We start from the raw sequence: 12,841 nt of genomic DNA, 5'->3' as shown, positions 1-12,841 counted from the left end.
CCTGTTGACAGAGTCAAGACGCCACCAGGGTCAGGGAGCGGGGAACCCGGCTGCCCTGCAGTGTGCCTGCTTGCAAGGCCACCGTTCTTCTCTGTCCTCCTCAGAGTCCAGGCCATTTTCCCCCTAGACACCCAGCTGTTGGACGTGGAGGGAGTGGGGGAGGCAGGGGACAAGGGAAGCTCATCTGTAGCCTCGGATTTGCCATCCTCATTCCCCTCTGGGCCTAGAGCCAGTCCCTGCCTCTCCCCCTCACCACCAAGGCTGTGCCGGGTGGGGGTCAGGGTCTGGGGCTGAGTGGCCTGCTGCCAACCGGCAGGGCAAGGGGAGGGTTGGGGGACTGGCTGCTCCCCAGCTGCCTCCCACCTTCCCTTTGCAGACACTGAGATGAGGCCCCCAATCCTGCTCGCTGCCCTCTGGCTCCAGAGCTTTCTGGCCAAGGTAGGTGAGGCCCCTGCCCCACAGGGCCTGTCCAGGCCCCCGCCTCTGTGGCCCCCCAGCTGGCCTGTATTAGGCAGAACAAGCAGTTGCTTCCCCACCAGATGCAGCCAGAGCCACTCAGAACTGGGGCTGCTTCCCGCTGGGGAGTGCCCGCCTGGTCCCCCTGGCTGTGTCTGGGCGAGTCCTGCCGATAGAGGACAGCCTTCTCTCTGATCCTGGCTTGTCCCCTTCTGAGGCCTGGACCCCAGAGGCCTCTGCCCATCTCCTCCTCTTCCCCCTCCCCTCCCCCTCCCCTCTGCTCTCCCCTCCTCTCTCCCTTCTCCTACAGGATGATGTGTTGCTTCCTGGGAGGGAGTCCAGATGAGGAGAGTGAAGGTGGCTGCCATTGGCTAGGGAGGTGTGGGGGTACACTGCCAGTTGCTCTACCCAGATTCCTCCTCTCTTTGACCTTTTTACCTCCCCCTTTCTATAGCACAGAGGGGTATTGGGAGACTGAATGTGGCCCCTGCTCCCCAGGACCACCTCTGACAGTGAACATCAGTGACCAGTGGAGGCCCACAAGCCTCTCGCTGAGGTGGGCAGCCCTGGTGCCCGGAGGGTCCAGCCACACCCTCCGCATCGCCAGCCTCAGCCTCCTCGGCTCCCCCAAAGGGCCACAGCTCTGGGCCCACACCAACGCGCCCAGCTTTGAGTTCCAGGACCTGGTGCCAGGGAGTCACTACCGGCTGGAGGTGACGGTCCTGCGACCCTGTGGGCAGAATACCACCATCATCCTCACCGCTTATACCAGTGTGACCCTGCAGGCTGGGGTGGGCTGTGCGGGCATGGTCTGGGGTTCAAGGAGCAAGTGGCTACCCTGGGGGGTTGGCAGGAGGCAGGCTGACTAAAGCAGGCAGCTCCTGCTAGAACCATGCCTGGTACAGGACACATTAAGGAGCATTAGGAACACTGCCCATTGCCTCTGACCTTGGTGTTTCTCTCCTTCTGGGCAGCCTATCAGCTGTGTGTGACTTGTGGCTGGAGAGCCCCAGGGTTCCCCATCACCTGAAGGCCTTATGGGGTGCTTCCCTGGGGGAGCCAGATGGCTACCTCCTTCTCCTCTAACACCTGGAATACCAGATGTTGGTGCATGATAAATCCATGCCTCCAGACACCGTGTCCTACCACTTTAACCATCTCCTGCCCAGCAGTGAGTATGTTTTGGAGGTTACCACCTGGGCTGGCCACCTCCAGGCGAAGACCAGCGTCCACTAGTGGACAGGTGAGGCAGGCCCTGACAGACAGAGGAGTCTGAGTAGTGGGAAGAGTCCGGAGCCCCCAGGTCACCGTATCCCAATGTGGCTTGGCTTCTGGGTTCCATTCAGCCCAGGTCAATGCCAGGTCCTGCTCCAGGGCTCCTCTCAAGCCTGACTGTGTCCTCTCCCTCCTTCCTGCAGCCCCTGTGCCTCTGGGTCAACTGGAAATGTGTGCCCTGCAGGCCTCCTGGACCAGCTCTGAGGGTGCCACCGGCTTCCTCCTAGTGCTCACAGACCATCTGGGTGGCACCAGCTTAACTGCAGCAGTCAGATGGGAGGTGTCCAGTCATACCTTTCTACACCTCTCCCCAGGCATACCCTACAAGCCGACGCTTATTGCTGCTGCGGGGTCCCGTCGGGCAGTGGCACCCAGTGCCACTGAGTGGAGCTGTGAGTGCAGGGGCAGCAGTGGGGGAGGGTCAAGGCAATGTCTCTTCTCCTCCAACCAAGTGGGCAGGAGGTGGTAGAGGGTCTTTTGGAATCCTCCAGGGGAGGGCTGGGACTCAGAGGGAGCCCCCCTCTTGGCTGGTGGCAGATGCCAGCCTGAGAAGATGCTGTGACATCATAGTTATCTTCCCTGAACCTCTGCTAGGCAGTTCTGTTGGGGACCGAAAGCCAACATGGTCTTTGCAGTTTAGATTTTTGGGAGACAGAGGTGTGGGGAACTGGCAGTAAGCTCAAAGTCTGTACAAGCCCCCATCTCACTTGTTCTGTGAAGTTGCTAAAGGCTGTTAAGCTGTGTTAATAGATTGTTTATACTCATCCTACCTCCCATGTCCCCTAGAAAGACTGGAGGCAAGTTTCTTTTATCCTTTGTTTTGTGAAGTTAAGATGTTATGTATGGTGGGGGTTTTCTGCACTTGGTAGAATTCTTGGGTTGCCTTGGAAATGTGATCAGAGATCTCTACAATTTGCTAATGGCCCATTTCGCCCTATAAATAAAGCAAGAAGCAAGTGTGGAGATTGCTCTGTTCTTGCCATCAGCATTGCAGAGGCCTCCGGAGCTCATTCTTTTACTTTAAGCCTATTTTCTTAATTCCAAGCCGTTCCCACTCAGGACCTGGAATTACTAGCCATGCTGGTTCGCGGCAACTTTCTGTGAGTCCTCTCATTCAGTCCTCACAGCAGCACTGTGTGTATGAACTGTCATCCCCGCTTCATGGGAAAGGGGGTAAGATTCAGGGAGAGACAGCACCCAGGTTCACCCAGCTCCCGAGTGGCCAGGCTGGCCTGGACTTGGCCACGGTCTTGCTCTAGGGGGGGTGTGTGCTATCTTGCCACAGTGAAGAGTGGGGGAACCAGACTGCCTGAACCCTGAGCCTTGTTCCCACTGCTCACTGGCTGTGCATCTCCAGGCAGGTTGCTTGCCTTCTCTGTGCTTCAGCTTCTGTAACTCGTGGGGGACCTGACAGCAGGGTCCTCTTGGCCATGTTGTGAGGGGTGAACGTGAGAGGTGGCATGTGGCCCTGTAGAGCCACCCCTAGAATGTCATTATTGCTGTTGGTATCTGTGACCAGCCCCTGGGACCCATCAGAGAGCCAGAGAGCCACAGACTGGCTGCCAGAACCTGGATGGGATGTGGTCAGTATGCACGGACAGAGCCGGTCAGGGAGGGTTGGGCTATCTTACCACCGTGGGGTCCATCTGCACACATTTCTCCTTTGTCCCTCTGGACTTGGACCTCACGCCCCAGTCCCCAGAGCTCTGGGCAAGCTGAAAGGCTGGGCCTGACCCCCAGGATGGCCACCTGCTCAGGGTCAGAGGGCTGGTGGACAGGAGCAGTCCCCTGGGCCCCAGTGCCCTCAACACCATGTTCCCAGGGCCCCTGCCTGCTGGACAGTATGTGCTGGAGCTGAGGGTCCTGACTGGGCACCATGCTGCTGGGACCGAGGCCAGTGCCTGGCTGGCTGGTGATTGCGGACTGGTGAGGACAGGGTGGGCGCCTGCATCAACAGGCCTCAGGGTGGGGGGCAGCCTTGGGAAGGAGCCCTGGGCAGAGAGAGGCTCAGGAGAGCTGAGAAAGGGCCTCACAGGCCCCTGTGCCAAACTGCCCCTCTCTTTAGGGCCGCTGCTGGCACCACAGTCACTGGAGGTCATCAGCAGGGGCAACCCCTCTGACCTGGCCATCAGCTGGGTCCCAGCGCCAGAGAAGTGGGACGGCTACAAGGTCACCTGGCACCAGGACGGCAGCCAGGGGTCACTGGGCAGTCTTGTCATTGTGGGCCTGGATAATTCCAGCCTGGTGCTGAGGGGCCTGCTGCCCGGCTCCTGCTACTGTGTGTTGGTGTGGACTTGGGCAGGAAACCTCAGCTCCAGCCCCCAGAAGACCCAGACCGGCACCCATGAGTTCCTGCCTGCAGCTTCTGGGAGACCAGCCCTAGATGGGGGAAGGGGGGATGACCAACTGACTTTACTCTCTACTCTCCTGTGTGTCATAAATCTTGACTCAAAGGGCTGTGTGTCTCAGAAGGCACAGATGTATTTGCAGGCAGTGTCCACCTGCCTGGTCAGCCATCCATCCATCCATCCATCCATCCATCCATCATGTACCTAACAAGTGATCCCATGTTCTAGGGATGGGGCTAGGTGCTGAGGCTAAAATGACCAAAACAGTCTAGGAAGGAGGGCTGACGAGTAAACAGAAGCTACACAGGCACCCGTAATGCACATTATTGAGTTCTAAGTGTAAACATGGTGGTAGAAATGTGGCCCACACATCTGGAACTGTAAGGAACTGTTCCCATGGAAAGTTTATGTGGTTCAGTAAGCTTTTGGGACTCAGAGCGGTCACTTGGTCAGGGAGTCAGGGAAGGCTTCCCGGAGGTGAGGGGCACGGGGGTCTGAGCAGAAGGGGTGGAGAGGAGCTGTAGAGACCGAGCCCTGAGGAGTGAGAGGCAGGCACTAGTGCCCGGTGGACCAGGGATCATGACCTCAAGGGGCCAACGTCTGGGAAGGAAGGATCAGGGCAAGACTGTGTCTTTCCAGAGATTTTTCTGGGAAGGACAGGAATGGGCTTAGAGCCAGGGCAATTGGACCTGGCGGCTGTCTGTAGCCCAGGAGGGGTGCATGCAAAGGGGAGGGGATGTGGAAGTCATGGCAGGGGTTCCTTTCTTAACCTTACAGTCCCTGCCTCTCCTGTTAAAGTGAGTCTGGGACTTCCTGCTAGACCTCCTGCCCTGAGGGCTTCCTGGAGTCCCCCACCTGGGAGCAGGGATGGCTTCCAGCTGTAGCTTTACCACCTGAGCCCCCCCCCCATCCTGGAGAGTGCAGACACCCTGGCTCCTGAGGCTAGAACTTTTCCTGGGCCCAGCTGCCCCAGGCACTGAGTTCCTGCTGCAACTTGGCCACTCTGCAGGGGCCAGATAAGAGCAGCAGCACCAGCACCTTGGGCTGGACGTATGAGTGCCCTCCTTGCTGGTGCCCCTTGACCTCCTCACTGGTGCCCCTTGACCTCTGTCATTTGTGGGCAGGCAGCTGGCTGGACTGTAGTTGCTCCCCAGTCCCTGGCTCTAGGGACCCCAGGCCCAGGCCCTGGTCACCCCCTAGCCACTCCTATGCAAGTCTGTGTCCACATTTCTTCAAGGACATCAAATCCTGTTGGATTAGGGCTCATCCCAGTGACCTCATCATACCTTAATCTCCTCTTTAAAGACCTCGTTCCCAAGTATGGTTGCATTCTGAGGGCCTGGGGGTGTGAGGGAACTCACAATTCAGCTCCTAAAACCTCCTCCACATCTTGCCCTCCCTGCAGCCCCCCTTGCCTCTCCTCTGGTAAATGTGACCAGTGAAGGCCCCACACAACTCCAGGCTTCCTGGGTCCATACTCCCAGGGGTCAGGATGCCTACCAGGTGACCCTGTACCAGGCAGGTGCCAGCACTGTGGGGGCCAAGGTGGACAGCATGTGTTTCCCAGCTTTGGCCCCAGGCACAAAGTACAAGGTGGCGATTGTCTTACAGGCTGGGCCCCTCAGGACAGCAGCTGCCAATGCCTCCAGCTGGACCTGTGAGTGGGATGGGGAAGGCTGTGAGGGGAGGAGAGGTAGGCAAGGCTGCCTTTATATACCCCTGGGTCCCCCCTGCAAGGCACCAGCCCCCCTTTTACTCCTACTTCCCAACATGTACACCTTAGGGCCCTGTGTGGGGCTAGGGAGTCCATGGCCCGACACTGGCCCTCAGGACCAGGGACAGCAGCCTGGCCCATGGCTTCCTTTCCCTCTACAGCCCCCCTCATGCCCAGTGATCTGTTAGTGTCCATGCAGACGGACAGTGCTGTGATTGACCTGGTCTTTGGGGCAGGGGGTATGCCATGCCCAACTCTCAGGTTGGGCGTGTCTCCCTGGAGCAGCCCCTGCTGCTGGGCCAAGCGCCCCTTCTCCTGGGGGGCCTCACACCTGGAAGGAGACTCTCTCTCTTCATGCTGTGCCAGGTGGGGCCGCTCCAGGAGTCCACTCACCTGTGGTGCTGCCTGTTGGTATGTTGTTGCCTGTAGAAGGGCAGGTGCCCTGAGAGATAGGACCCAGTCCAGGCTGTCCTGAGCCTCCTGCTCCTCCCGGGTGGGCACCGTGCTTGTGCTTCTCCAGGTGGGCAGCTACCCACACATGCTGCCCTGTGGCCTGGGAGAGGGAGCTGGCCCTGAAGGCAAAGCTTCCACACACTGCAGATGACCACTCCCGGGTCCAGCTGGCCCCGCTGGAGGGAGAGCCCCATTCCAACTACATCAACGCCAACTTCATCCCGGTAAGGCCACTGGTGGGCTGTTGGGGATGGGTGCCCGCTCGGCTGCTGTCCTGCTCTGCCTATTGTCCATGAGGACCACCAGCTGTGTTTCTTTAGGTCAACTTGTTAGATGTTTATTGAGGGCCTACTGTGTGCCAGGCACTGTGCTGGAGGTATAGTTGTGAATTCCCCACCTTAAAGGGGCACATGGTGTGTGTGTGTGCTTCTGTGTGCATGCACACGCATATGTGTGTGAGAGCTACATCCACCGTGCAATGTGTTAATAAGGGAAGAAGCAAGGTGCTCAGGGCACATGGAAGAAGGAAAAATTTAGCCTGAGCAATCAAGGAGGGCTTCCTAGAGGTGGGACATCTGCTCTCTGGAAGGAGGAATTGCATTTTGATAGCAGCGGAAGAGAAGGCCAGTGTGTGTGATGGGGGCCATCAGTGGTGGGAGAAGAGACAGGAAGGGCAGTTTGGTATTAGGCTGAGGCTTTGAATTTTACTGGGTGAACAATGGGAGCTGTGGGGTCTGTTGACCACAGAGGAGATGCTGAGTCTGGTTGTAGGAAGGGTTGGGGAGGAGGGTGGTCTGGGAGACATATCTTCCAGGAGGTTTTTTTTTGTTCCTTGCAGGTGGGCTGGGTGTTGGTGGTGTATCTGCAGCCACCCCTCCTGGCCTGAGTGCTTGGGGCACAAACATGTGTATGTGTGTGTGTGTGTCTGTGCACACAGAGGGCTGTGCCCCATGTCCTCAACCGGGAGATCAGACATGGTCTATCTGCTGCTGTGTGCTGGTGAGCCCCGGACCCAAGGTGCCCCTAATTCCCATGGCCCTGCCCTTCGCCCCCACAAGGATATACCCACCTGCAGGAGTTCATTGTCATCCTGAGGCCTCTCAAGAAAACGCAGGAGGACTTCCGACGGCTGGTGTTGGAGCAGCAGGTCCGGTGTTTGGTTTGGAGAACTGAAGGGTGAGCACGCCTGCAGCTTCCCAGCTCGGCCACCAGGTGGCACACCTCCTGCAAGAATGAATGGCCCGGTGTCAGGCAGGTCCTGCAGCCGGGAGACCAGTCAGGCCTGGAGGTGGGTGGTGGTCCCAGGGGCCACCCAGGCTGAGGAAGCAGGGGGACCAGGTCCTCAGGCTTCCAGATGGCCTCTGCTGTTTCTCACTCTGTCCACTTGATCTTGCTCTAGGCAAAGATGGGGTTAGGGCACGGACTGCCAGGGTTGGGCACAAAGATGGGGCATTCTGCACTTTTCCTTTCAACTAGCCTGGTGGGGCCTCCTCTGTGACCTGCTCAGTGCAGGGCCCGGGGACAGTGAGAGCTGCTAAGCTTGTCCTCCAGGTGAGCAGTGTGGCCGGGCCCATTAGAGCCCAGCAGCTGCCTTCAGTCCTGAAGCTCCTCCGAGAAGTCTAGGAAGGGTGCTGGAGTTCCTCCAGGGGGAGAGGCTTCTGGTCATGGTGGCCTTGGAGCTGGGCCAGTGCCTAGAGGAATTCCAGCAGGCGACAGAGTGGGATGGGAGGATGAGGCCAGGGGGGCTGGCCTCTCCATACTGACTGTCTGCCTTTGTGAGCATTGCTGGCTGGCTGGCCCTACCCCCATCACCCATGGTCACATCACCGTCCAGCTGCTGGCTACAGAGCCTGAGGACAAATGGACCACGCAGGAGCTCCAGCTGCAGCATGTGTGTGCCCCCAGGGACAGGGCCGGCGGGACAGGGTATTTGAGCTCAGGCTTGTGGAGAAGGTTCCCTCACCTCCTGGGTTCCCTGGCCGCCGCCTTCTCCTCCTCCTCCTCCTCCTCTTCCTCCTTCTTCTCTTTCTCCTCTGAGGACTGCAGGCACCTGGCCACCACCTAGGGACACTGGTGGTTAGGGGAAGTATAGGGAAGCACAGAGAAAGTTAAGGATTTATCTGAAATCATGCAGGCTCAAAGGTTGACGGTATGAGAAGTGCCAGTTTCTGCCCTGCCCTGTGCAGCTTGAAACCCCTTGCCTCACCCCGTGGTCCCCTTCTGCCTTCCCAGGCTGTGGCATCCTGGGACAGGAAAGCCAGGGACCTTTGCCACACTCTGTCTGGGCCCCTCTCTAGGCAGAGACTCCCCAGTAGGCTGGGAAAGGCATGGGGAAGCCTATGGACTGAGGGGGAGGCATAGCTGCCCCCCCCCAGAAGCATGAAGCTGAGGGGCTGGCCAGGCCCCTGGAGTGGGGACAGGGGCAGCAGCAAGCCCTCTGCCTGCCTGCCCCTCAGGTGGCCCAGCCACAGCAGCAGAGGGTAAAGCAGCTACAGTTCACTACCTGGCCTGACCACAGTGTCCCCGAGGCCCCCCTGCTCCCTGCTGGCCTTTGTGCAGCTGGTGTGGGTGTAGGCAGGGGCTGCCCAGGGCCCTGGGGGCCATCCTGGTGCACTGCAGGTGAGGCCCTGAGAGGGGCATTGTGGCGGGGGGAGCTCTGGAACTGCAGACAGAGCCAGGCACACAGGCAGCCCTCCACCTGCTCACCTCCTGGGACTCCCCACAGTGCAGACGTGAGCCGCACAGGCACCTTTGTGGCCCTGAGCTGGCTGCAACAGCAGCTGGAGGCAGGGCAGAGGGTAGATGTGTTCAGTGCTGTGTGCACGCTGTGGCTGCATTGGCCCCTCATGATTTAGACCTTGGTGAGGCATGGCGGGATGGGGACAGCCATGGGACCACTGGGGCTGAAGGGAATGGAAGGAGCTCGTGGGGGCATCCAGGGGACCCTGGAGGAGGGGCTGGGGTATGTCACCATCATGTCTGGGCTTCTGTTCCCCTTTCTGTCAAAGATGAGGTGGGACAGGCCCCTGTCCCTGTCTCTGTCTTGCTAGTGGGGCCTGGAAGACCTCCCTGCTGGGCCCACTCCCCTAGCTGGACCTCCTCTCTCCGCCCAAAGCCAGTACATCTTCTTGCATAGCTGCCTCCTGAGCAAGATTCTAGAAGGGCCTCAACAGCCCTGCAACAGCCCCCAGTGAGTAGCAGTTCCTGGCCTTGTCGGGGTGGGACAAGTTTTTGTGACACCCCCCCCACACACACACACCAACAGGCCCCAACTCCTGTCCCAGGCAGAGCCAGGAAGACCAGAGAGGGAGCAGGGGAGCCCTGAACACTTCCCCCACTTTCAACCTTTATGCCCAGGGGCCAGTCCATCACTGTGATCAACTTTGCACAGGCAAAGTTGTGCCAATGCTGGCTTCTTGAAGGAGTATGAGGTGCACCTTGGGCTGGGGCTGAGTGACCATGGAAGGCACCCCCCAACCCAGCCTCACGGTCCCCTCTGTCCCCCAACTCCTGCTCTAGGCCATCATGGCTGATGCTGGCTCTGTGACACCCCCTCCTGGCAATGGCCAGGGTAGCATGGCCTCCTGTGAGTGCCTGTGGATGGGTGGGTGGGCTGGGCATCTGGCCCAGGCAGGGGACCGCTGGCTGCCTCACCCTCCTGTGTCCTCCCCACACACACATTCTCCAGTGTGGCTGTTCTGGAGGAGGACTGCACCCCTGACAAGAAGCCCGAAGCCTGGCTCTTGCCTGTAAGATGATGCCCCATGGCTTGCCCTCTGACCTTCTGTGCTTTGGGGGGCCTAGAGCTGAGATGGGGAGGGGACGGCATCAGCCCCCAGGAGCCAACTGCTGTGCTCTGTAGGGCAGGCCTTTGGGCCATGGTCATGCAATGCTGACGGACCCTCTGGGAGCTGGTGTGGGAACATGCGGCCATGCGCTGGTCTCCCAGTGTCCGCCCGACACCTGGGGGAAGGGGAGGGGACTGAGGGACAGGGGCTGGGAAGCCTCAGGAGTGGGGACAAGTAGGGGAATTTGTGGTCCGGCTGGTGATCAGGGTGGGCAGAGATCTCAGGAAGCGGTCTGAGAAGCCCTGACCTGGTCCTGGCCACAGTCCTGGCTGAGGGAGCTGCAGCCTGTCACCACGGGCATGGTGACAGTGCACTGGGTGGCTGAGAGCAACACAGCAGGCTGGCCCTCTACCCTCCTGAGAGTCACACACGTAGGTGTGCAGGCCGTGGGACATGAGGTGGCGGGGCATGTGGGAAGATAGTGCACACCTGGCACCCATGCCAACAATACCCAGGGGCCGAGCGGGAAGAAGAGGCAGGTGCAGCAGCTATGATTTCCATGCTGGGAGCCAGGGAGGGAGCTGCCGGCCACCACCCTGCTGCCCTTCCTGCCTGCTGTGGGTCACTGCTGCTCCTGGGACACAGAGACGTCAAGCACACTGCTCAGCCACTGCAGGTGCCATGGAGAAAGTTCTGAGGGACGAGCACCAGACTCCCCACTGCTTCTCCGGAGGGCCTCACTTCTCAGGATCCCTGCTTGGGTCATGAGTCAAAAGGATGCAGTCCCCCATCTCCTCCTCACTGTGCCTTGACTTCTCCTGGGGATATGATATCTCTTCGGAATTGTCCCCTCCGTGTCAGGGCTCAGGCTAGCTGGCTCAGCTAGTGCCAGTGTCTCTTCCCAGCCCCCAGGCCCAGGAGAAGTTCCCCACATACCTAAGGAGCCCGACCCTCCTCCCCTGCCCCAGTGACCCCATCCAACTCAGTTCATTGCAGCGAGGGTGTGGCCCAGCTGGGTACCTTCCTGGCCATGGACCAGCTGTTGCAGCAGACAGGGCTGAGCACATCATGGACATCTTTAATGTGGCCCTGCAGCAGTCACAGGCCTGTGGCCTCATGACTCCAATGTTGATAAGAGGTCTCCAGGGGTTCAACTGTGGAAGGGGAAGGGACACTGAAGCTTCGGCTTGCGGGGCTGGTGACCTCTCAGCAGAGCTCTCAGACCATCTAGGCAGCCACCAGGTGGCACCGTGGACCACGGGGTGGGTACCACAGGGAGCCTGCCTCCGCTCCTAGGAGCAGTACATCCACCTCTACAACTGTGAACAGCGCACTGGTGGCTGGGCTGCCCTGAGTGGTCACAGCACTGAGCAGGAGCACCAGGTGCCTGTGCTGCTGGGCAACGGGGGCCAGCGCAGTGAGCCTGCAGCCTGGCTCCTGCTCCAGCAGTGCACACGGGCTCTATGCCGTGAAGGGGAGAGTCAGCAAATGGAGGGCGGTCGATCGACCTGCAGCGGAGTGTGCTCTGTCTGTTAGCCTTCGAGGAGGAGAAGGAGAAGGAGGAGGGAGAGGAGGAAGTAGCCTCAGGGGTCGCGGGACATGGGGCCCAATGCAAGGGCCTGGTAGCAGCTGTGAGCAGGCTGGCTGACCCATAGCTGCTGTGCTGGGGGCTTTCCCTGGGAGCAGCCCCCACCCCCAGGGCTCTAGTCCCCCAGTTTTCAGACCTCAGTCTTTCACATCGGGGTACCTGGTCTAGTGCCCCCGTTATTCATGGCCCTCCCCCTGCACCCCATGTGCAGAAAGACTGATCCTGCTCCCCACCCCTCTTGTTGGGCCACACTGGCCTGCCTTACCTGCTGGCATCCCCAAGCACCCTCACCCCCACCACACTGACTTGAAGGCAGGAGGTGCCAGGTGTTCCCGGCTCCCTCGCTCTCTCCTCCATCCATCCTCCTCTCCACACCTGAGGCAGGTGAGAGAGAAGGCAGTGAGGAGACCTGGGAGAGGGACACTGGGAGGAGAAACAAAGACCAGAAGAGAAGGTGAGGATTAGGGCCAGGGAGAAGCAGCAGATTCCACACCTTTCAGGACAGAACGGCGCACTAGGTAGAGTGATTGCTGGTGGCCTCAGGAAGTCCTGTCTGCCTCCCTGATTACACTGAGCAGTTCTGGATGGCACAAGAGACTGGACACTGGTTATCCCTGGTGGAGGGCCCAGGGAGGCACAGAGAGAGCCTGGGCCAATCCAAGCAGGAGGTCCTGGAAGGGACTAAGTCCCCCGAATGGAGGAAGAGGCAAAGCTGTGAGCTCCTAGGAAAGTACCAGGGGTTGCAGGTCAGGGAGGGCTCTTCTCAGGCCTGGCTGGAGATGTGGGAACAGAGAGAAGGCTTTCTGCTCCATCAGGAGCCCTCCCAGCATAAGGTGAGGCTCTGGGGCTCCCACAGGGGCCTGAGTGTCAAGTCCTGCTAATGCACTGTGTTCATCAGAAGCCCCACGAGTTGGCCCTGCCATGGACTCTTGGGTGGGCAGGCTGGAGATGCAGCTCTGAGTGTCCAGGCCCCCTTGTACTGGGGAGGTCGCAACAGGGCTCACTGTGGCTTTTCCAGCCTGGCATCCATACCTTGAATGGCAAGCGCTAAAGACAGGTGGGGATGAAGCCAGAGCTGTGGATGAGTGAGGCCAGGAGTGTGGGTGATCTAGGAAGGCTGGGAAGGGCCAATGAAAGGCTGTTGGGGCATGCAGGTCCGGGATGAAGGAGGTCTCTGGGCTTCTGGCGGATACTCCAGATGGACCACATGAAGACAGGG

At 59.5% G+C, this 12,841-nt stretch overlaps 1 pseudogene; it reads left to right on the top strand.

Moving 5' to 3' along the window:
* Nucleotides 1-384: 384 nt before the first annotated feature.
* LOC136388152 (receptor-type tyrosine-protein phosphatase V-like) lies at nt 385-11,689 on the top strand (annotated as a pseudogene).
* Nucleotides 11,690-12,841: the final 1,152 nt, after the last annotated feature.

This window comes from Saccopteryx leptura, chromosome 1 (genome assembly GCF_036850995.1).
Source record: "Saccopteryx leptura isolate mSacLep1 chromosome 1, mSacLep1_pri_phased_curated, whole genome shotgun sequence".
In the NCBI taxonomy this organism is placed as follows: domain Eukaryota; kingdom Metazoa; phylum Chordata; class Mammalia; order Chiroptera; family Emballonuridae; genus Saccopteryx; species Saccopteryx leptura.
This window is presented reverse-complemented; position numbering and strand designations above follow the sequence as displayed.